Consider the following 22086-nt stretch of genomic DNA (forward strand, 5'->3'; position numbering starts at 1 on the left):
TCAAGCTACCCAGTGTGCTCAAAGCTACCCATTGTGCTCAAAGCTACCCAGTGTGCTCAAAGCTATTCAGCGTGCTCAAAGCTATTCAGCATGCTCAAACCTACCCAGAGTGCTCAAAGCTACCCAGTGTGCTCAAAGCTACCCAGTGTGCTCAAAGCTATTCAGCGTGCTCAAAGCTACCCAGTGCGCTCAAAGCTATTCAGCATGCTCAAAGCTATTCAGCGTGCTCAAAGCTATTCAGCGTGCTCAAAGCTACCCAGAGTGCTCAAAGCTACCCAGTGTGCTCAAAGCTATTCAGCGTGCTCAAAGCTACCCAGTGTGCTCAAAGCTACCCAGTGTACTCAAAGCTATTCAGCGTGCTCAAAGCTATTCAGCGTGCTCAAAGCTACCCAGTGTGCTCAAAGCTACCCAGCGTGCTCAAACCTACCCAGTGTGCTCAAAGCTACCCAGTGTGCTCAAAGCTATTCAGCGTGCTCAAAGCTACCCAGTGTGCTCAAAGCTACCCAGTGTGCTCAAAGCTATTCAGCATGCTCAAAGCTATCCAGTGTGCTCAAAGCTATTCAGCGTGCTCAAAGCTACCCAGTGTGCTCAAAGCTACCCAGTGTACTCAAAGCTATTCAGCGTGCTCAAAGCTACCCAGTGTGCTCAAAGCTATTCAGCGTGCTCAAAGCTATTCAGCATGCTCAAAGCTATTCAGCGTGCTCAAAGCTATTCAGCGTGCTCAAAGCTACCCAGTGTGCTCAAAGCTACCCAGTGTGCTCAAAGCTATCCAGTGTGCTCAAAGCTATTCAGCGTGCTCAAAGCTACCCAGTGTGCTCAAAGCTACCCAGTGTACTCAAAGCTATTCAGCGTGCTCAAACCTACCCAGCGTGCTCAAAGCTACCCAGTGTACTCAAAGCTATTCAGCATGCTCAAAGCTATCCAGTGTACTCAAAGCTATTCAGCGTGCTCAAAGCTATCCAGTGTGCTCAAAGCTATCCAGCGTGCTCAAAGCTATCCAGTGTGCTCAAAGCTACCCAGTGTGCTCAAAGCTACCCAGTGTGCTCAAAGCTACCCAGTGTGCTCAAAGCTACCCAGTGTGCTCAAAGCTATTCAGTGTGCTCAAAGCTACCCAGAGTGCTCAAAGCTATTCAGCGTGCTCAAAGCTATCCAGTGTACTCAAAGCTATTCAGCGTGCTCAAAGCTATCCAGTGTACTCAAAGCTATTCAGCGTGCTCAAAGCTATCCAGCGTGCTCAAAGCTACCCAGAGTGCTCAAAGCTATTCAGCGTGCTCAAAGCTACCCAGTGTGCTCAAAGCTACCCAGAGTGCTCAAAGCTACCCAGTGTGCTCAAAGCTACCCAGTGTGCTCAAAGCTATCCAGTGTGCTCAAAGCTATTCAGCATGCTCAAAGCTATCCAGTGTACTCAAAGCTACCCAGAGTGCTCAAAGCTACCCAGTGTGCTCAAAGCTATCCAGTGTGCTCAAAGCTATTCAGCATGCTCAAAGCTATCCAGTGTACTCAAAGCTACCCAGTGTGCTCAAAGCTACCCAGTGTGCTCACAGCTATTCAGCGTGCTCAAAGCTATCCAGTGTACTCAAAGCTATTCAGCGTGCTCAAAGCTATCCAGCGTGCTCAAAGCTACCCAGAGTGCTCAAAGCTATTCAGCGTGCTCAAAGCTACCCAGTGTGCTCAAAGCTACCCAGAGTGCTCAAAGCTATCCAGCGTGCTCAAAGCTACCCAGAGTGCTCAAAGCTATTCAGCGTGCTCAAAGCTACCCAGTGTGCTCAAAGCTACCCAGAGTGCTCAAAGCTACCCAGTGTGCTCAAAGCTATCCAGTGTGCTCAAAGCTATTCAGCATGCTCAAAGCTATCCAGTGTACTCAAAGCTACCCAGTGTGCTCAAAGCTACCCAGTGTGCTCACAGCTATTCAGCGTGCTCAAAGCTACCCAGTGTGCTCAAAGCTACCCAGTGTGCTCAATGCTACCCAGTGTGCTCAAAGCTATTCAGCATGCTCAAAGCTATCCAGTGTGCTCAAAGCTATCCAGTGTACTCAAAGCTATTCAGCGTGCTCAAAGCTATCCAGTGTGCTCAAAGCTATTCAGCGTTCTCAAAGCTATTCAGCGTTCTCAAAGCTATCCAGTGTACTCAAAGCTATTCAGCGTGCTCAAAGCTACCCAGTGTGCTCAAAGCTATTCAGCATGCTCAAAGCTATCCAGTGCACTTAAAGTTTCTAAAAATCTTTGAAAAAATAAATTCCAATTAAGGACAATTTAGCATGAGCAGGGGCGGCAGGCGATGCAGTGGTTAGCACAGTGCTGCCCACGGCGCTGAGGATCCGGGTTCGATCCCAGCTCTGGGTCACTGTCTGTGTGGAATTTGCACATTCTCCCCATGATTGCATGGTTTCACCCCCACAACCCATAGATGGGCAGGTTAGGTGAATTGGTCAAGCTAAATTGCCCCTTAATGGGAAATGAATAAATGGGTACTCTAAAATATCTTTTAAATTTAGCGTGATAATCCACTTACTACCCTGCACATCTTTTGGGTTGTGGGGGCGAGATCAATGCAGACACGGGGAGAATGTGCAAACTCCACATGGACAGTGACCCGGGGCTGGGATTGAACCTGGATCCTCAGCGCCATGAAGCAGCAGTGCTAACCACTGCACAACAGTGCCACCCTTAGTGCACTTAAAGTTAGCCAGCGCACTCAAAATTACCCAGTGCACTCAAGGCTATTCAACACACTCAAAGCTGTGCAGTGCACTCAAAATTATCCAGTGTGCTCAAAGTTATTCAGCACACTCAAGGCTATTCACCCTGCTCAAAACTATTCAATGTGCTCAAAGCTATCTAATGCATTTAAATTTAGCCAGCACGTTCAAAGTTACCCTGTGCACTCAAACTTATCCAGCGAGATCTGCCCAGCACGGTCAGATCTATTCAATGTGCTCAAAACTATCCGATGCTCTTAAAGTTAGCCAGCAGACTCAAAGCTATCCAGTACACTCAAGGTTATCCAACGCACTCAAAGCTGTGCAGTACGCTCAAAATTATCCAGTGTGCTAAAGCCACCATGCTCAAAGCTATTCAGTGTGCTCAAAGTTTTTTAAAATAAATTTAGAGTACCCAATTCATTTTTTCCATTTAAGGGGCAATTTAACCTGGCCAATCCACCTAGCCTGCATATCTTTGGGCTGTGGGGGCGAAACCCACGTAAACACGGGGAGAATGTGCAAACTCCACACGGACAGTGACCCAGAGCCGGGATCGAACCTGGGACCTCGGCGCCGTGAGGCAGCAGGGCTAACCCACTGCGCCACCGTGCTACCCTCAGTGTGCTCAAAGTTATCCCTAACACTCAAAGCCACCCAGCGTGTTCAAAGCTACCCGTCATGCTCAAAGCTATGCAGTGCACGCAAAGCTATCCAGTGCACTCAAATATACCCAGCCTGCTCAAAGTTATCCAATGCACTCATAGCTATCCAGTACACTCAAAGCTGCCCAGCACACTCAGAGTTACCTAGTGTGCTCAAAGCTAGCCAGCATGCTCAAAATTATCCAGTGCACTCATAGCTATCTAGTGCACACAAAGCTATCTAGTGTGCTCAAAGCTATCCTGCATGCTCAATGTTATCCAGCACGCTCAAAGTTATGAAATATGCTTGGCAACCTACATTGAAATGTAAAAGGAAATTAATTATTTAAATAATATCTGGATGTATTCAGTGCTTCATTTAGTCCAAAAAAATGTTTTCTTATACAGTCCATGTCTGAGAGCACCACCTGACTCCTATCAGTTCTTTGTTCATTTAGCCTCAGGCTTTATACATTTCTCCCACACACCCCAACTTTCAGGGTCTAAATTCTCCCCCCAACACCCCCTGCTTCCAATCTCAGGGTCTAAACATTCCCCTTTCCTCCCCACCTCCAAACCCTTCCCCACTTTCCTCTTCCAATCTCCAAACCATCGCCCTCCCTCTAAATTCTGCTCCAAACAGCCCGCTCCAAAATCACCTCCCACTCCAAACTTTCCTCCCTTCCTATAACTGCTCCTCCACTCCAAGGCTTTCCCCTCCCTCCAACCTATCCTCCTTCCTCCAACCTTTTCCCCTCCCTCCAGTCTCTGCCATCCATCCCACCTCCCCTCCCCCCTTCAGCCTTTCAGACTCACCCTCCAAACTCTCCTCCCTCCCTCTAAGTTCCTCCCCTCCAAACTCTTCTCCCGCTCTCCAAACTTTGCCCCTCCCTCCAAACTTTCCCTCTATCTCCAAACTCTTCCTCCAAATTCTCTCTTTCCAGCTTCTACCACTCCCTCTAGCCTCCCATCCCCTCCTTCCAGCATCTCATCCACCTCCCTCCAGCCTCTCACCCCCTCCCACCAGTCTTCCCTCCCTCCAAACCTTCCCCCTCAAAACTCTCCTCTCCAAACAGTCACCCTCTCACCAAACATTCACCGCAAGCTCTCCCCGTGCCTCCAAACCCACCCCTCTACCCAGGCTCTCTACCCTCCCTCCAGCCTCTCCCACTTCCAAACTCTCTCCCCTCCCTCAAAACGTTCTCCCCTACTCCCTTCCCCCTCCAGTATCCAGGCCTTGAAGTCTCCCGGCCTCTCTCTCTCCCGCCTTCTTTCCCTCATCCCTCCCCACCTGAACTTTCCCCCCACTTGCCTTCCCTCTGACCTTTTAATTTCTCCCCCTCTCCTGGACCTCTTTCCCTCCCCCCTCCCCCTTGGACCTCTTTCCTTCACCTCCTCCCCAGACCTCATTCACTCACCTCTCCCCTCAGACCTCTTTCACTCACCCCTTCCCCCTCAGAGTTCTTTCCCTCACCCCTGCCCCAAACCTCTTTCCCTCAACCCCTCAGACTCCTTTCCCTCGCCCCCTTCCATAGACCTCTTTCCCTCAGCCCTCGATGTCCCCAATACTTACCTCATTGCCAGTCTGTGCTATTCCCGTCCTGATTTCAAATCTGCACAGGCCCGGCTGCAAAATGTAATTTTATGAAGCCACGGAGAGTCCACTCCGAGTCCCACGACAAGACTATAGTACACAGCTCCCAGTAGCTCCCAAATGGGTCTTAACAGGTCAGTGCAGACTGAGTTTCCCCACCCCTTAACATGGGTGCTCGCACGCCACAGGGGGAAGGCAATCTCCCACTTCATAAAGCCCATGCAGATTATGACATCCGTTCCCCCAAAGTCCGAAGGAACCTTCGACGGCCGTGGATGAGGAGGAGGAGGACGCTGGATCCTCTTCAGTTCAGCTGGAGCATCATGTACTTGACATACCGGGTCTGGCAGACATACCATGGAGGGAAAAGCCATTTCCGACAGGACATCCATGGCGGACGGTTGGCTAGAGGCAGCTGCACAGTGGAATCTGCATAAGAGACTTCAGAAACCTGTCTTTTTTTGTCAGAATCCAAAGAGATGTCGTCCCACGTGTGGGTATTGAGACATCCTTGGGGTGCCACAATGGGCTGGTCCGGCATCGGGCTTGGACGATTCGGGACAGGGCGTACGTAAGGAGCCTTACGAAGGAACGGCCTCTGCGACTGAACATGATCCAGATGCCTTTTTATCAGCTGGCCACGGATTTGAATCTGTTCGGAGACAGGCCCCGTCTGGTGACAGAGAGTTCCCGAGAGCCAGCGAGTGGCATCTGCAAAGCTGCGGACAACTACTGTGTCACCAGGTGCAAAATGCCAGGACAGTCGATGTTGAATAGGGTAACGGCCTTGCAGTGCCTGGTTATCCCGCACCTTAGCACTGATATCGGGAAACAACAAGCTAATACGGATACAAAGTCGCCGGCCCATGACCATCTCAGCTGGGACCACTCCAGTCACCGTGTGTATGGCGTGGTCCGATAGGAGAATAGGAAACAAGCCAGTGTCGAATCCATCAAACGCAAAGTCTGCTCTGCTAATGCGTTCAATGACGGGTGATATGGGCAGTGCACACATGTCGAATCCCCTTGGCCTTGAGGTACACTGAGAATGTTTCAAGTGTGAAACAAACACAATTGCCTGTGACGAGGACTTCAGTGCGTCAAGAAAGATATACTCAACTGCTCAATGGTCGCACGGGAGGTGATTGCCATCATTTTGTGAACCTCCAACCATTTGGAATGGGCATCCATCAAAAGAAGAAACATCAAACCCAGGAAAGGACAATCAAAGTCAGTGTGCACTCAAGCACGGCCACTCCCAGTGGCGTAGAGACGCGATCAAGGGGAGCTTTTGGTGCTCTTGACAGATGGAACACTGCTGAGCCATCTTCTCGATGTCGTTATCCAGACCCAGCCACCAGACATAACTCCACACCAACATCTTTATTTTGGACACTCCTGGGTGACCGTTATTAAGATCTTTCAAGACGAGTTCTCAACCCATCGCCAGAATAATAACCCGCATCACCCACAGCAGAACACCATCTTCCACATTCAGTTCAGACAACTTTGAGCAGAGGGCCGGCAATCCACCCAGCAAATGTCGATGCTCACCACCATGCCACACTAGATGCTGCACCTTGGCGAGAATTGGGTTCGCCTGAGTCCAGTCGCGGACACACGATGCGGTGACCTGTAGTGAGTCCATGAAATTCAAGGTGGCGACAACTTCCTCCACCTTGTGGAGGGCCGCAGTATTGGCCAGCCAAGGTAGATGACTCAGCATGTCAGCTTGCACAGAGTGGGTACTGGGCCGATGTTCAAATGTATACTAATAAGCTGCCAGCAACAGGACCCAGCACTGGATCCATGCAGAGGCGAAGGGTGGGATTGCCTTGCCCTCACGGAAAAGACCTAGCAAGAGCTTATGATCCGTAATGATGAAAAAATGGCAGCCGTTGGTGTATTGATAAAACCTTGGCTGGGATCTCCAAGCCTCCGCGCTGAAATCGCGCTCGGCGCGGGGGTGGAGAATGAGGCGTCAGACACCTGATTGGGTCCGACACCTTCCCGCAATCGTCCGCGGACTGGAGAATCGTTGCCAGTCGCTCGAACGTGGTTGACGCTGCGCCAGTCAGGGGCCATTGAAAGAGGCCCTCGCGGCGATTCTCCGCCGGCAACTGGCCGAGTTCCCGCCGGCGTGGTCCTAACATGGTTTCACCCGGTGGGCACTCGGAGTGGCGGCTGCCACGGCTGCCCTGGGGGGGGGGGGGGGGTATCTGTCACTGGGGGAGTCCTCCAGGACGGCCAGGGTTCCGATCGGGGGCCATCAATTGGTGGATAAGCGTGATCTCAGGGGGGGGGCTATTTTGTGGGGGCCGGTCCGCTATGTGGGTCCGCCATGTTGCGCGGGGCCGCTGCCGCAGGCCGGAAGTGCAGGGCCCCGTATCGGCAGCTGGCCCCCATCAGGTAAGTGAATCGCTGGGCCAAGGGTCCTCTTGACGCTGGCGTGAAACGCTCCGGTGTTTACGCCGGCGTCAACACTTACTGCCGTTTCGGAGAATCCGGCCCTTGACTTTCTATTACAGAACTGACAACCTTCGAGGTATTTCTTTTTTATGGAGTGAAATACCAGCCTCTATTCAAAACACTTATGGAAGTAACTTTGCGAGTGAAGAGAGGGCCACAGCATATGGATGATGAATTGAGTTTTAATAAAGTGTCCATCAACACTTTCCAACATGCACATTTTTATACTTTCAGCAGTTTCAATTTAGTTCTGAGGGCGCCTGGGTTTTGCCATTAGCAATAAGCTTAGATTTGTGTTTCATTTTACCGGGCGGAAAAAAAGAAATAGCCGGGTTATTTAGAATCATTGGCATGGTTTCAGTTGGTTTGCCAGCAGAAAATATGTGCAAATCGATCAAATGATTCCCTCTCTCCACCTGTCTCTCTTTTCCCGTTTCCCTGGTTGTGGGATCTTGCTGTGTGGAAATTGGCTGCCGTGCTTCCTACATTACTACAGTGTCTAGATTGTAGAAAGTGCTTCATTAGCTGGAAAGTTGTGAAAGATGCAATATCAATTCAGGTCTTTTATTCATATTGCTGTTTGTGGGACCTTGCAGTTTGCAAAAAGACTGCTGGATTGCCGTCAATTAAAACAGTGACTGCTTCAAAAATAACACTTTGGGCCAGCTTGAGATTGTGAAAGGTGCTATGCAAATGCAAGTCTTATTTTTGTTCTTTCTTTTTAACCCTCAGATGAGGGCAGAATCCATGTGATATGTCTGCACCTATTACCACTGATTTCCTTAGTTATTTCCTTCTGGTTACTCTGAAGCTATTTAGTCTCTTTTTAAAAAAAGAAAGCAACATGTCGAAACGCTCTCCCAGCTGTTTGATTTAACTTGCTGCACGATTACTGAGTGATTTGAACAAAGCGAATGGTTTATACAGTTATTCTAAATATCTGGAATTCTTAGCTCCAGAAGACTGGGACATGTGGAGCAAGGTGGCAATCATTCTTGATTATTTCTGTTTGTGAATGGAATGTTTAAACAGTCAGACAAGTTGGGGGTAATTATAAGCTGACCTACCCATCGGGAAACTGACGGGATCAAGTGAAACACTAGTGAGGCAGCATGGTGGCGCAGTGGTTAGCACTGCAGCCTCACGCCACCGAGGTCCCAGGTTCAATCCCGGCACTGAGTCACTGTCCGTGTGGCGTTTGCACATTCTCCCCGTGTCTGCGTGGGTTTCACCCTCACAAACTGAAGATGTGCAGGCTCGGTGAATTGGCCACGATGAATTGCCCCATAATTGAAAAAAATGAATTGGGTACTCTAAATTTATTAAAAAGTGAAACACCAGTTTTTCATCCTTGCTCGATTTTACCTACCATTGAAGTCACAGGAGTCAGAATGAACAGAATATTAAAGGAGTTCCGCCTAATCCCATCAGTTTCCCCAATGGTAATTTAGCTTAAAATTACTTCAATTAGTCTAATATATTCACCATGATGTGGAGATGCCAGTGTCAGACTGGGGTGGGCACAGTAAGAAGTCTTACGACACCAGGTTAAAGTCCAACAGATTTGTTTTGAATCACTAGCTTTCGGAGTACAGCTCCTTCCTCAGGTGAATGCCCTCATTTAAGGGTTAAAAAGAAAGAAAGCTAGTGATTCGAAACAAACCTGTTGGACTTTAATCTGGTGTTGTAAGACATCTTACTCTGATATGGTTAGAGCAGAAAAGTTTTCTTACGATGTAGATGGGTGCTATAAATCAATTAGAAAGGGCACCTGTTTGTTGAGGTTGAGATTAAAGATATACAGCTCTACTGGAAATAGGTAAGTGTTCCTCCCTCAATGCCACTAGAAAATAAATGATCTGGCCATTCATCTCACTGCTGTTTCTTGGTGGGTGCAGAACGGCTACTGCGTTTTCTACAGTACAACTGCAAGCATGCTTCATTGGCAGTAAAACATTTTGATACAAGACTGTGAGAGGCACTATATAAATGCCAGGTTTTTCAAATAGATCCACAAGGTGAAGCACAGATACACGGAGAGTGAGGGTGAAGCCAACTGATTCAATGGCAGCCTTTAGGGAAGGAAGCCCAGTCTGGTTTGTTAGTGACTCCAGCCCCACACCAACGTGGTTGCCTCCTAATGCCACCTGGAGTGGCCGAACAAGATGCTCCATTGTATCAAACAGCTAATGGTATTAAGATAGCATTGATTGGAAAGCTGAGTTTTGACGAAAGAATGTTCCATTCCTTCATTTAGATAAACTGGGGGAAAAAACACCCGAGTAATTGGAATGATGTTTGAGAAGGATGGATTTTAGGCTGCTGTGTGGCATCTCTGAACAGGCAACGAATCAGCAGCCTATTCCAATATGTAACAATATGATGGGATTTTGCATGCAGCTCAACTGCAATATATGATCTCTACATTACAAAGAGATGTTTAACATTGTTCTGCAAAAGTCAATGTGATTACTTATAGACTCTATGGGAAGGGAATTAAATAGAGAGCAATATTTATTATACTTTAAGATCAGAACTCGCAGATTTTGACAAGTAATTTAGAAAAGGTGCTTCTCTCTTTAGACTACTAAAGACTCATCTGATTTTGCTTCAGGTTTAATAGAAAGAGCTGGGCTCCATTACCTTGTGCACATGAGATTGTTTGCCCATAAATTTACTGAAATGGTTGAAGGGAGTAAACACAATTCTAGCATCAAAGTTGCACTGAAGTGACAGGGATCTCCTCTCTCTCTCACCAGCAACAACTGGAATTTTCATAGCACCTTTAATGTAAGAGAAATCCCCCAAGGTACTTCTTAGGAAGAATGATCAAACAAGACATGATACTGAGCTATGGAAGGAAGTATTAAGACAAGTGACCGGTTGGTCAAAGGGGTGGCAAGAAAAATTGTAGAAGATTGGTAATGGATGTGTGATTAATCAGCACCCATTTGCAGTGAGCTTCATGCTGCCTGCTCATTTAAATAAGAGCATAACATAGAAAATAGGTTAACGTCCAACAGGTTTGTTTCAAATCACTAGCTTTCGGAGCACTGCTCCTTTCTCAGATGAAGGAGCAGTGCTCCGAAAGCTCGTGTTTGAATCAAACCTGTTGGACTTTAACCTGGTGTTGTAAGACTTCTTACTGTGCTCACCCCAGTCCAATGCCGGCATCTCCACATCATAAAAAATAGGAACAGGCCGTAAACCACATGGCCCCTTAAGCCTGCTCCACCATTCAATATGATCATGCTAATCTTGGGCGGGATTCTCTCGTACCCGGCGGGGCGGGTGTCCTGGAGAGACAAAGTGGTTTGCACCACGCCGGCTGGCGTGGAAGGCCTTTGGTGCCGGGGCCGAAGGGACTCCTCCGGCTGGCGCAGGTCCGCGCATGCGTGGGAGCGTCAGCGGCTGCTGATGTCATCCCCGCGCACGCGAGGGGGGTTTTACCGTCACGCCGGCCATCGCGGAGGCTTACACGGCAGGTGCGCAGGAATAGAGTCCCACGGCACAGGCCCGCCCACGGATTGGTGGGCTCCGATTGTGGGCCAGGCCACCGTGGGGGCACCCCCGTGGGGCCAGATCGCCTCTCACTCCCCTCCAGGACCCCGGAGCCTGCCCGTGCCACCAGGTCCCGCCGGTAAGGGACCTGGTCAAATTTACGCCGGCGGGACCTGCATGGAACGAGCGGGACTTCGGCCATCGCGAGTTGGAGAATCGCCGGGGGGGGGAGCCCGTCGACCGGCACGGCGATTCTCCAACCCGGTGGGGGGGTCGGAGAATCCCGCCCCTTGAGTTTCAACTCCACTTCCCCCACTCTGTGCAGGTGGTGGCTGAGGCCCAGGGCAGGGCGGCCATGTCACAGGAAGCCATGTTCCAGGGCCACATGGACTTTGCCGCGGCGCTCCAGAGCTTGGCCCAGTCACAACGGGTCATGGGTGCTGGCATCAGGAGCATTGGCCGGGTGCTGGCTGACCTGAAGCAGACACAGAGGGATCTTGGCACAGTCACTAGGTGACATGGCATGGTTGCTGAGTGATGTGGCACAGTCCCAGAGGGATGTGACCCAGTCCCTGTGCTCCATGCCATGAGCATGGAGGCCCTGGTGGAGACGAGAGTGGGCCTCCAAGCATGTAAAGACACAGGACTGGCAGCCCATGGCTATGCCTTTGGGACCATGGCCGGGATTCTCCGCCGGCGGGATTCTCCGTTATGCCAGCACCTATGGTTTCCTGACGGAGTGGGGCTGCCCCACAATGGGAAACCCCATTGACCAGCTGGCATAATGGAGAATCCCGCCGTCCGGTCGGGGCAGAAATGTGGCGTGTCGTGACAGAGAATCCCGCCCCATGTCTTATCTCCTCTCTTACCCTCATCAGCCAAGGTACCTATTTCCCAATTTTGAATACCAGGGTCGGGATTCTCCCCTACCCGGCGGGGCGGGGGGTCCCGGCGTAGCGGAGTGGCGCCAACCACTCCGGCGTTGAGCCTCCCCAAAGGTGTGGAATTCTCCACACCTTTAGGGGCTAGGCCCGCGCCGGAGTGGTTCTCGCCACGCCGACTGGCGCCAAAACCGGCGCCAAAGACGCCGACTAGCGTCGGGGCTGGCCGAAAGGCCTTTGCCGGTCCGCGCATGTGCCAGTGCATCAGCGGCTGCTGACGTCACCACCGGCGCATGCGTGGTAGGGGGTCTCTTCCGCCTCCGCCATGGTGGAGGCCGTGGTGGCGGCGGAAGAAAAAGAGTGCCCCCAGGGCACAGGTCTGCCCGCCGATTGGTGGGTCCCGATCGCGGGCCAGGCCACCGTGGGGGCACCTCCCGGGGTCCAATCGCCCCGCGACCCCCCCCAGGACCCCGGGGGCCCATTTGCGCCGCCAATCCCGCTGCCACCAGAGGTGGTTGAAACCACGTCGTCGGGAAATGCCTGTCAGCGGTTGGACTTCGGCCCATCGCGTGCCGGAGAATCGCCACGGGCGGCACGCCGATCGGCGCGGTGTGATTCCCGCTCCCGCCGATTCCTGGGTGGCGGGATTTATGCCGGCCTCGGTCGATTCTCCGCCCCAGAAGTGAACCACACCGCAAGTACTTCCACCTAGCGGAGGCAGCGATGGCCCGTTAATGATATGCCAAAGGCCTTTACTGTACAATTTGCATGCCCACACCAGTGTGCAGTGTAATACACATTAATGCCAATGTCGAGGCTCCAGGGCATAGTATTTTGTTGGGATTCAGTCAGCAACTTTCTCTGTGTGATGGTGTCCCGGATTCTGCAAACAAAACGGCCGCAAAGGAATTCACTCAAGGTAGGCCCGAACACGCAAGTCTCAGCCAGCTTCCTTAAACGCGCCAAAAAAAAATCAATGTCTAATTCATCTTGGGCTTGGGTGGCCGTGTGGAAGTGGAATCGGCAAACAATGAATGGCAGTTTGGGATTTAAGTGGTTTTCTATCAAGGCTATCAAAGCTGCAAAAGACCTGGGGCGGGATTCTCTGACCCCCTGCCGGGTTGGAGGATCGCTGGGGGCCGGCGTCAATCCCGCCCCCGCTGTGTCCCGAATTCTCTGGCACTGGAGATTCGGCGGGGGCAGGAATCTCTCCACGCCGGTCGGCGTGCCCCCCCCCTGCCAATTCTCCGGCCCGCGATGGGCCGTAGTCCCGCCGCTGTCATGCTTCTCCCGCCGGCGTGGATCAAACCACCTACCTTACCGGCGGGAGCAGGCGGCACGGGCGGGCTCCGGGGTCCTGGGGGAGGGGGGGGGGGGGGGGGGGGGGGAGCAAGGACCCGGTTTCGATCATGGTCCCGGGTCACTGTCCGGGTGGTGTTTGCACATTCTTTCCGTGTCTGCGTGGGTATCACTCCCACAACCCAAAAAGCATGGTAGCATGGTGGTTAGCATAAATGCTTCACAGCTACAGGGTCCCAGGTTCGATTCCCGGCTGGGTCACTGTCTGTGCGGAGTCTGCACGTCCTCCCCGTGTGTGCGTGGGTTTTCTACGGGTGCTCCGGTTTCCTCCCACAGTCCAAAGATGTGCGGGTTAGGTGGATTGGCCATGCTAAATTGCCCGTAGTGTCCTAAAAAGTAAGATTAAGGGGGGGGGAGGGGTTGTTGGGTTACGGGTATAGGGTGGATACGTGGGTTTGAGTAGGGTGATCAATGCTTGGCACAACATCGAGGGCCGAAGGGTCTGTTCTGTGCTGTACTGTTCTATGTTCTATATGTGCAGGGTAGATGAATTGGCCACACTAAATTGGAAAAAAAAATAATTGGGTACTCAAAATTTATTTTTAAAAAAGAAAAAAGTGGCAGTGAAACTTTCGAGTTGTTGCTAAAATCCAACTGATTGACTAGTGCTCTTTAGCGAAGGAAACCTGCCCTGTCCCAGTCTGCGCCACTCCAATCCCACACCAATGTTCCTGACTCTGAACCATTCTGTGAAGTGGCTTAACATTCCACTCCATTGTACCAAAGCTGAGCAGCTAGGAGAGAACGTTAAATACTAGCCTTGCCAGTGATTCACATCCTGAGAATGTATTTAAAAAACCGTGTGGGTGATACCAGAGTTCCACTAACAATTGTGGAATCCACAGTGCAAGTTCAAGTCAGGAAAATAGGGAATTGAGGAACAATAAAGAACATGGTCATTTGATCAAGGGATTTACATTTGATGGACGATCTTGAGTTTATTCATCAAGACACAAAAAAGCTGTTAACTCACCGCACAATGAGAAAGTGCAGATGAGCCGGTCACACAGTTAGGCTTGTTTATTTTCATTAATCCGGTACATTCATCTTAAGCCCTTTACTGCGAGCACTCTTTATTGTGTAGGTGTTATCCTGTTGGAACTTGCTAGCTCCTGAAAGTGCCTTAATATTTCGTTTTTTCTTTACAGTGTTTTAAGTGCTTAAAGATTCACCTGATGACCTTGTGAGGTTAAGCAAATAGCAGCCTGCAAATCCCAACCCATAAATACATTAGCCCAACCATCTCGGTCGCTAAGTACGTGGTGTGACTCACTAGCCTACACAGGTGTGTAACATATTTTAGCAGCTTTGAAGTCAAGTTTAAATATATAGGTGCTGTAAAATATAAAAAAACACCTTTGACTCCTGAGACCAGCTTTTTATTTCCAGATTTTCTTAAAATTTAATTTAATATTTGCTCCGGCATGCCAACAAAATCTATTCCCGTTTTCTACAATTAGCTCTCAATCACAGGATTACTTTATTCACTATAGTTCCTCACTTCCCTGAGGTGCCGCCTGAGGAATTCAGGCAGTCCTCCGCTCAGGAGGACCCAGAGAACTGGCTTCTCGAACCCTAGCGCGTAACAATGGTAAGGGGTGTTGGGTCCAATTTGAAGTCCCCCCCAAATTGTCTTTGGAGGAGACCTGAAAGCAGTGGGTTCGCTGTCACTCTCTGCAGGGTCAGCTGCACCTACACATTAGGCTGTTTGGCACCATCACCATTTTAATGGTCTCAGTGATGTTTTGGAAGAAAGCCTCGTGTAAGTGTTCTGTTCAAAGAACCGACTGATGCATTGGTAACTGTCACTCAGAAGTGTCCATACGAGAACCTCTGCAGCCTGAGGATTGAGAGATTTCTCAGGATGTCATAGTCCCCTGGATGTTCTGCAGGTTGCCAAATTTTGAAGATCCAGGCAGTGGATCCTTACAGCTCAACTATCCCATCAAATAGACACTTGGAAACCGTCTATCTGCCCAAATCATCACTTTTTTTCACTGGGATGTGGGCTTCGACTGGCTAGGCCTACCAGGATTTATTACCCGTCCCTAATTGCCCTTGAGAAGGTGGTGGTGAGCCGTCCTCTTCAACTGCTGCAGTCTATGTCGCATAGATACACCCACGGTACTGTTCAGAAGGGATTTCCAGGATTTTGACCCAGAGACAGTGAAGGAATGTTTATTGATTTGTAATTAAGGTGGTGTGTGGCTTGGAGGGGCAGTTTAATTCTCATATATCAGCTGCTCTTGTCCATTGGTGATAGAGGTCTCAGGTTTGAAAGGAGCCTGGTGCAGTATGTCGCGTATATTGCACACGCTGCTGCCACAGCACGTCGGTGGTGGAGGGAGTGAATGTTTATATTATCGGATAGGGTGCCAATCAAGTAGGCTGCTTTGTCCTGGATGATATTGAGCTTCTTGAGTGTCATTGGATCTGCACTTATCCAGGCAGGTGGAGAACATTCTGTCACATTCCTGACTTGAGACATGTAGATGGTGGACAGCCTTTGGAGTGTCAGGAAGTGAAGGACTGGCCTCAAAATTCCCAGACTGTAATCTGTATCGTATGACTATAGTATTTATATGGCTGGTCCAGTTCAGTTTCTGGTCAATGTTAACTCCCAGGATGTTGATAGTGGGGGTCTTTGCAATGGTAATGCCATTGAATGTCACAAGGAGAAGACTTGATTATCTCTTCTTGGAGATGGTCATTGACTGGTCCTTGTGAATGTTATTTGCCACTTATTAATCCAAGCCTGAATGTTATCCAGGTCAACTTTAGTATATGAGGAGTCGCAAATGTTGCTGAACATTATGCAAGTATTAGCGAACATCCCCACTTCTCAGCTTCTGATGAAGAGAAGATCATTAATGGAGCAGCTGAAGATGGTTGGACTAGGATACTGCCCTGAGGAACTCCCCTTGATTCACATTGACTCCAGTTTTGCTCCTTGATGAGACATTCTGTCAAATGTTGCTTTGATGTTAACAGTAGTTGCTCTGACCTCTTGTGTTGAACTCTTTGTTTGGACCAGAGCTGTAATGAGCTGAGGAGTGGATGGCCCTGGTGAAACTCACCCTGAGAATCAGTGAGCAGGTTATTGCTGTTTATGTGCCACTTGATAGCACTGTCGATGACACCTTCCATCATGTTGCTGATGAGAGTAGACTGATGGGAGAGTAATTTACTGGATTGGTTTTGTCCTGTTCCTTATGTACAGGAGATACCTGGGAAATTATCTATATTGTAGGGTAGATGTCAGTGTTGTAGCTGCACTGGAACAATGTGGCTAAGGGCACAGCTAATTTTGGAATACAAGTCTTTAGTACAATTGCCAGAATGTTGCTAGGGCCCATAGCCTTTGCAGTATCCAGTGCCTTCAGCCATTTTTTTTAAAGAAACTATTTTATTGAGGCATTTATAAATTTAACAATTTACAATGTCAATTTCAACAAAAACAAAAACACAACTATTTAACCAACCCCCCCCCCCCCCCCACCGCGCACAACCCCCAGCCAACATGGCTTACACAAATAGTGCCACCTTCTCCAACCACCCCTCCGTTGGTTCTCCTGCTCTTACTCCCCTCTCCCATGCCTCCTCCTCCCCCCTGCTGACAGCTTAATTTTTCTCAAAGAAGTCGATGAACGGCTGCCACCTCCGAGCAAATCCCTGAACGAACCCCTCAAGGCGAATATAATTTTCACAAATATGAGAAACCCCGTCATGTCGCTAACCCACACCCCCGACTTCAGGGGTTCCAAGGCCCTCCATCTTAGTAAGATCCGTCTCAGGGCCACCAGGGAGGCAAAGGTCAGGCCACGGCCTCTCTCACCCCCTGGGCTCCCGGGTCTTCTGACACACCAACGTTCACCACCTCTGGACTTGGCACTACCCTCATTTGTAAGATTTCTGACATGCCATCAGCAAATCTCTGCCAGAAACCCATCAGCCTCGGACATGCCCGAAACATATGGACATGGTTCACAGGACACCCCGCACAGCCCCCACACCTATCCTCCACCTCCTCAAAAAACCTGCTCATCCGGGCCACAGTAATGTGTGCCCTGTGGGCCACCTTAAACTGTATTAGGCTGTGCCTGGCGCACAATGAGGATTCAGTAACTCTCCTCAGGGCCTCCTCCCATAACCCGACCTCCAACTCCCCACCCAGCTCTTCTTCCCACTTTCTCTTCACCTCCCCTATTGGGGCTCCCTCCCACTCCATCAGCTTGTTAAAGATCTCTGAGACCTTCTCCTCTCCTACTCCTGTTCTCGACACCACCTTATCCTGCAGTCCCCAGTGCGGCAGATGCGGGAAGGTCGAAACCTGCCTCCGCACAAAATCCCGACTTGTAAATACCGGAACCCATTCCCACCAAACAACTCAAACTTCTCCTCCAGCCCCTCATCAATAAAGAGACCCAAATTCTCGATCCCTACCTGCTGCCACCTCCGAAACCCCCCATCCAGTCCCCCTGGAGTGAACCAGTGGTTATCACATATTGGTGCCCACACCAACGCCCCCACTAACCCCATGTGCTGCCTCAACTGTCCCCACACCCTCAGGGCTGCCACCACTACCGGGCTTGTGGAGTACTGAGGTCAGTGAGAACAGCAGAGGTTCCGTTAACAGTGCCCCCAAACCGTGCCCTTACATGATGCCGCCTACACCCGCTCCCATGCCGACTCCTCCCCCACTACCCACTTCCTGACCATCGCAATATTCGCCGCCCAGTAGTAATTAATGAAATTCGGAAGAGCCAGTAGCCCCCTCCCCACCAAGGCAAACAACAATGGGGAAAGTGGGCACCCCTGCTTCATCCACCGGTACATCTTGAAGTAATCTGATCTCATCCGATTCATCCGCACACTCGCCACCAGTGCCTGGTACAGCAACTGGACCCAATCCACAAATCCCTGCCCAAACCCAAACCGCCCCAGGACCTCCCATAAGTATACCGACTCCACCCGATCAAAGGCTTTGTCTGCGTCCATGGCCACCACCACCTCAACTTCTGGAGGCATCATAATTACATTAAGCAACCTCCTAATGTTGGTCGCCGGATGCCGCCCCTTGTTTTATATAAATTTAGAGTACCCAATTATTTTCTCCCAATTAAGGGGCAATTTAGCGTGGCCAATCCATCTAGCCTGTACATCTTTGGGTTGTGGGGACGAAACCCACGCAGACACGGGGAGAATGTGCAAACTCCACATGGACAGTGACCCAGAACCGGGATCGAACCTGGGACCTGGGCGCCGTGAGGCAGCAATGCTAAGCCACTGTGCCACCGTGCTGCCTCGGATGCCGCCCCTTAACGAACACCGTCTGGTCCTCCCCTATTACCCCTGGGACGCAGTCTTTGATCCTTGTGGCCAGGATCTTCGCCAATAGTATGGCATCCACATTTAACAGGAAAATCGGCCTGTTTGACCCACAGTTTTCTGGGTCCTTAAGCCGCTTTAAAGTGAGGGAAATCAACGCCTGCAACAACATCTGGTGGAGCACTCCCAACTCGTTTGCTTCATTGAAGGCCCTTACCAACAGCAGTCCCAACTTTTTATAACTTCTTATAGTTATAAGAACTTCCTATAAAATTCCACTGGGTATCTGTCCGGTCACGGAGCCTTGCCCCATTGCATTGACTCCAACCTCTCTGCTACTTCTACAAGCCCAATTGGGGCCCTCAGGCCCTCCACCAGCTCCTCATCAACCTTCGGGAACTCCAACCCTCTCAGAAACCACCTCATTCCCTCTTCCCTGACTGGGGGTTCCAACTCGTACAATTTGCGATAAAACTCCTTAAACACCCCATTCGCCGGGTCCAAGACCGTATTCCCACCCGTGTCCTTCACTTCCCAATCTCTCGCCGCCTCCTGCCTCCTCAATTGGTGCGCTAACATCCTGCTCGCTTTCTCCCCATACTCATATATCACCCCTCTCAATCTTCTCAACTGCCCGACCGCCTTATCTGTGGATAACAACCTAAATTCCATCTGCAGCCTCTGCCGTTCCTCTAACAGCCCTTCCTTTGGGGCCTCTGCACATCTGCAGGATTTCCTCCATTAGTCTTTCTATCTCCACCCGCCACCCCATACATTTTAAAGTCCAATCTCGAACGAAATACTTGCCCAACCCATCCCTTTCTCAGCTTAATCTGGTCCCCCACCTTCCGATACGTCTCTTGTAGCAAGGCCACATCCGCCTTCAATCACTTTTAAGTGTGCGAACACACGGGTCCTCTTGACTGGCCCATTCAATCCTCGCACATTTCAAGTGACAATCCACCTACTCTACTCATCTTTGGGTTGTGGGGAAGAGACCCACGCAGACATGTGGAGAATGTGCAAACTCCACACGGACCGTGATCCAGGCTGGGATTGAACCCAGGTTCTCGGCGCCGTGAGGCTGCAGTGCTAACCACTGCACCACCGTGCCGCCCTCCCACCACCATTCATGATTGGATGTGGCAATACTGCAGATCTTAGATCTGACCCATGAGTTGTGAGATTGTTTAGCTCTATCACGTGATGGTTCCCCTATTACCATCCTAGCCCCTAGTTGCCACCTTCCGGCACAGGCACGGGGAGAATGTGAAAATTCCCCAAGTGGGAATTCAATCAACTCAGTCTGTGGTGGTGCTATTGAGCCATGTTTGGTGATGGACATTGAACTTCCCCACCCAGAGTACATTCTGTGCCCTTGCCATCCTCAGTGCTTCCTCCAGGTAGTCCTCCACGCGATTCTCACCCCCCCCCCCCCAAACCAGCGTGGCGAGAATCATGGCTGGCCGCTTGGAGAATCGCCGCTCGCCGTTTGCAAAAGGCGAGCGGCGATTCTCCGGCTGCCCCAACACGACAGGTTCCACACCTGGTCGCTGCCGGAGGGAGCACTGGGGGGGGGGGGGCAGCCTGTATGGGGGTAAGGGGGGTTCCTGCACCGGGGGGGGGGGGGGGGGCCTCCGAATGAGTCTGGCCCGCGATCGCTGCCCACTGATCGGCGGGCCGGCCTCTCTAAGGGAGGACCTCCTTTCCTCCGCCGCCCCGCAAGATCCATCCGCCATCTTCTTGCTCGGGGAGGACGGCAGCGGGTTGGCGCCGGCGTATATGATGCGATGCCGCTCCTAGCCCCCCGGGGACGGGAAAATAGGGGGCTGGGAGCGGGCTCCAACGCCGAGTGGAACACTCCGGTTTTCACTCCGGCGTCGGCACTTAGACTCCCGTTGGGAGAATTGCGCCCATTATGTCAGGCAGTTGCTTGTCACATCTGTTGAACAGCTCTCCCAATTCTCTCACAAATCCCCAGATGTTAGTGAAGACAGTTGACAGGGCTGAGTGGGTCATTGTCACATCCACAATCTAAGCCAATGCCAAGTTTATTCCTTTTCAACTTTTCTGTAGTGGCTTGGCACAACTGGATGACTTGCTGGACCATTTCAGAGGGCAGTTAAGAGTGAACCACAATACTGGGTGTCTGTCGTGATATGTAGGCCAGACCAGGTAAGGATGGCAGATTTCCTAAAAGACATTAGTGAACCATAGAACATAGAACAGTACAGCACAGAACAGGCCCTTCGGCCCTCAATATTGTGCCGAGCCATGATCACCCCACTCAAACCCACGTATCCACCCCATACCCACAACCCAACAACCCCCCCTTAACCTTACTTTTATTAGGACACTACGGGCAATTTAGCATGGCCAATCCACCTAACCCGCACATCTTTGGACTGTGGAAGGAAACCGGAGCACCCGGAGGAAACCCACGCACACAGGGGGAGGACGTGCAGACTCCACACAGACAGTGACCCAGCCGGGAATCGAACCTGGGACCCTGGAGCTGTGAAGCATTTATGCTAACCACCATGCTACCCTGCTGTCTTTTTTTTACAGATGGGTTTTATGACAATCGTGATAGTTTCATGGTCACCATTACTGAGCTTAGCGTTCAATTCCAGATTTTTACTCATTAATTGCATTTATCAAATATGTGAACTTAAATTCACCAGTTGTCATAAAATCAGGCTCCTCAGCTTCAGTGGCTATTTCTCTCCCTTCTGTGGGATTTTGACACTCAGCAACTCAACCGGCACCCACCCTTCTCACTGTCCAACTAATTGCTTGTGAGTGATTGTCTCCGTGTTGGTAGCTGTAAAGCGAAAATGCCAGGTTGGAGTTAGTGAGAATGTGATAACGTAGCAGGATTTTCCCTAATGAAATGATTGGGCACACAATACAGTGGATGAATAACTTGTACAGGTCAATGAAAGGTACTTAGATGAGGAGAGCGAAGATATGATTGATACATTTGCAGATGACACAAAGATGGGCAGGAAAGTATGTTGTGAAGAAAGGAGTTTTCAGACGGATAGAGATAGGTTGAGGGAGTGAGCAAAAATCTGGCTGAGGAACATGATGTGAAGTTGTTCACTTTGGCAGGAAGAATAAAAAAGCAGAGTATTACTTAAATGGAGAACGGTTGCAGAATTCCAGGGTGCAGCGGGATCGAAGTGTTCTCATGCATGAGTCACAAAAAGTTAGTATGCAGGTACAGCATGTAACCCCGAAGGCTAATGGAACACTGCCTAATTCAACAGAAAAGCAAGGATGTTATGCTTCAGTTATCCAGAGCATTGGTGAGACTGCAACTCAAATATTGGGCGGGATTTTCCCCTACCCAGCGGGACGGGGGGTCCCGGCGTAGGGGAGTGGCGGCAACCACTCCAGGGTCGGGCCTCCCTAAAGGTGTGGAATTCTCCGCACCTTTGGGGGCTAGCCCCGCGCTGGAGCGGTTGGCACCACGCCGACTGCCACAAAAACCGGCGCCAGCGGCCTTTCAGGCCCGCCGCCCGGCGCCTGGGCTGGCAGAAAGGCTTTCGCCGGTTCGCACATGCGCTGGCGGTGACGTCAGCGACCAGTTGCCGCTGACGTCACCAC

This window comes from Scyliorhinus canicula, chromosome 7 (assembly GCF_902713615.1).
Source record: "Scyliorhinus canicula chromosome 7, sScyCan1.1, whole genome shotgun sequence".
Taxonomy (NCBI): domain Eukaryota; kingdom Metazoa; phylum Chordata; class Chondrichthyes; order Carcharhiniformes; family Scyliorhinidae; genus Scyliorhinus; species Scyliorhinus canicula.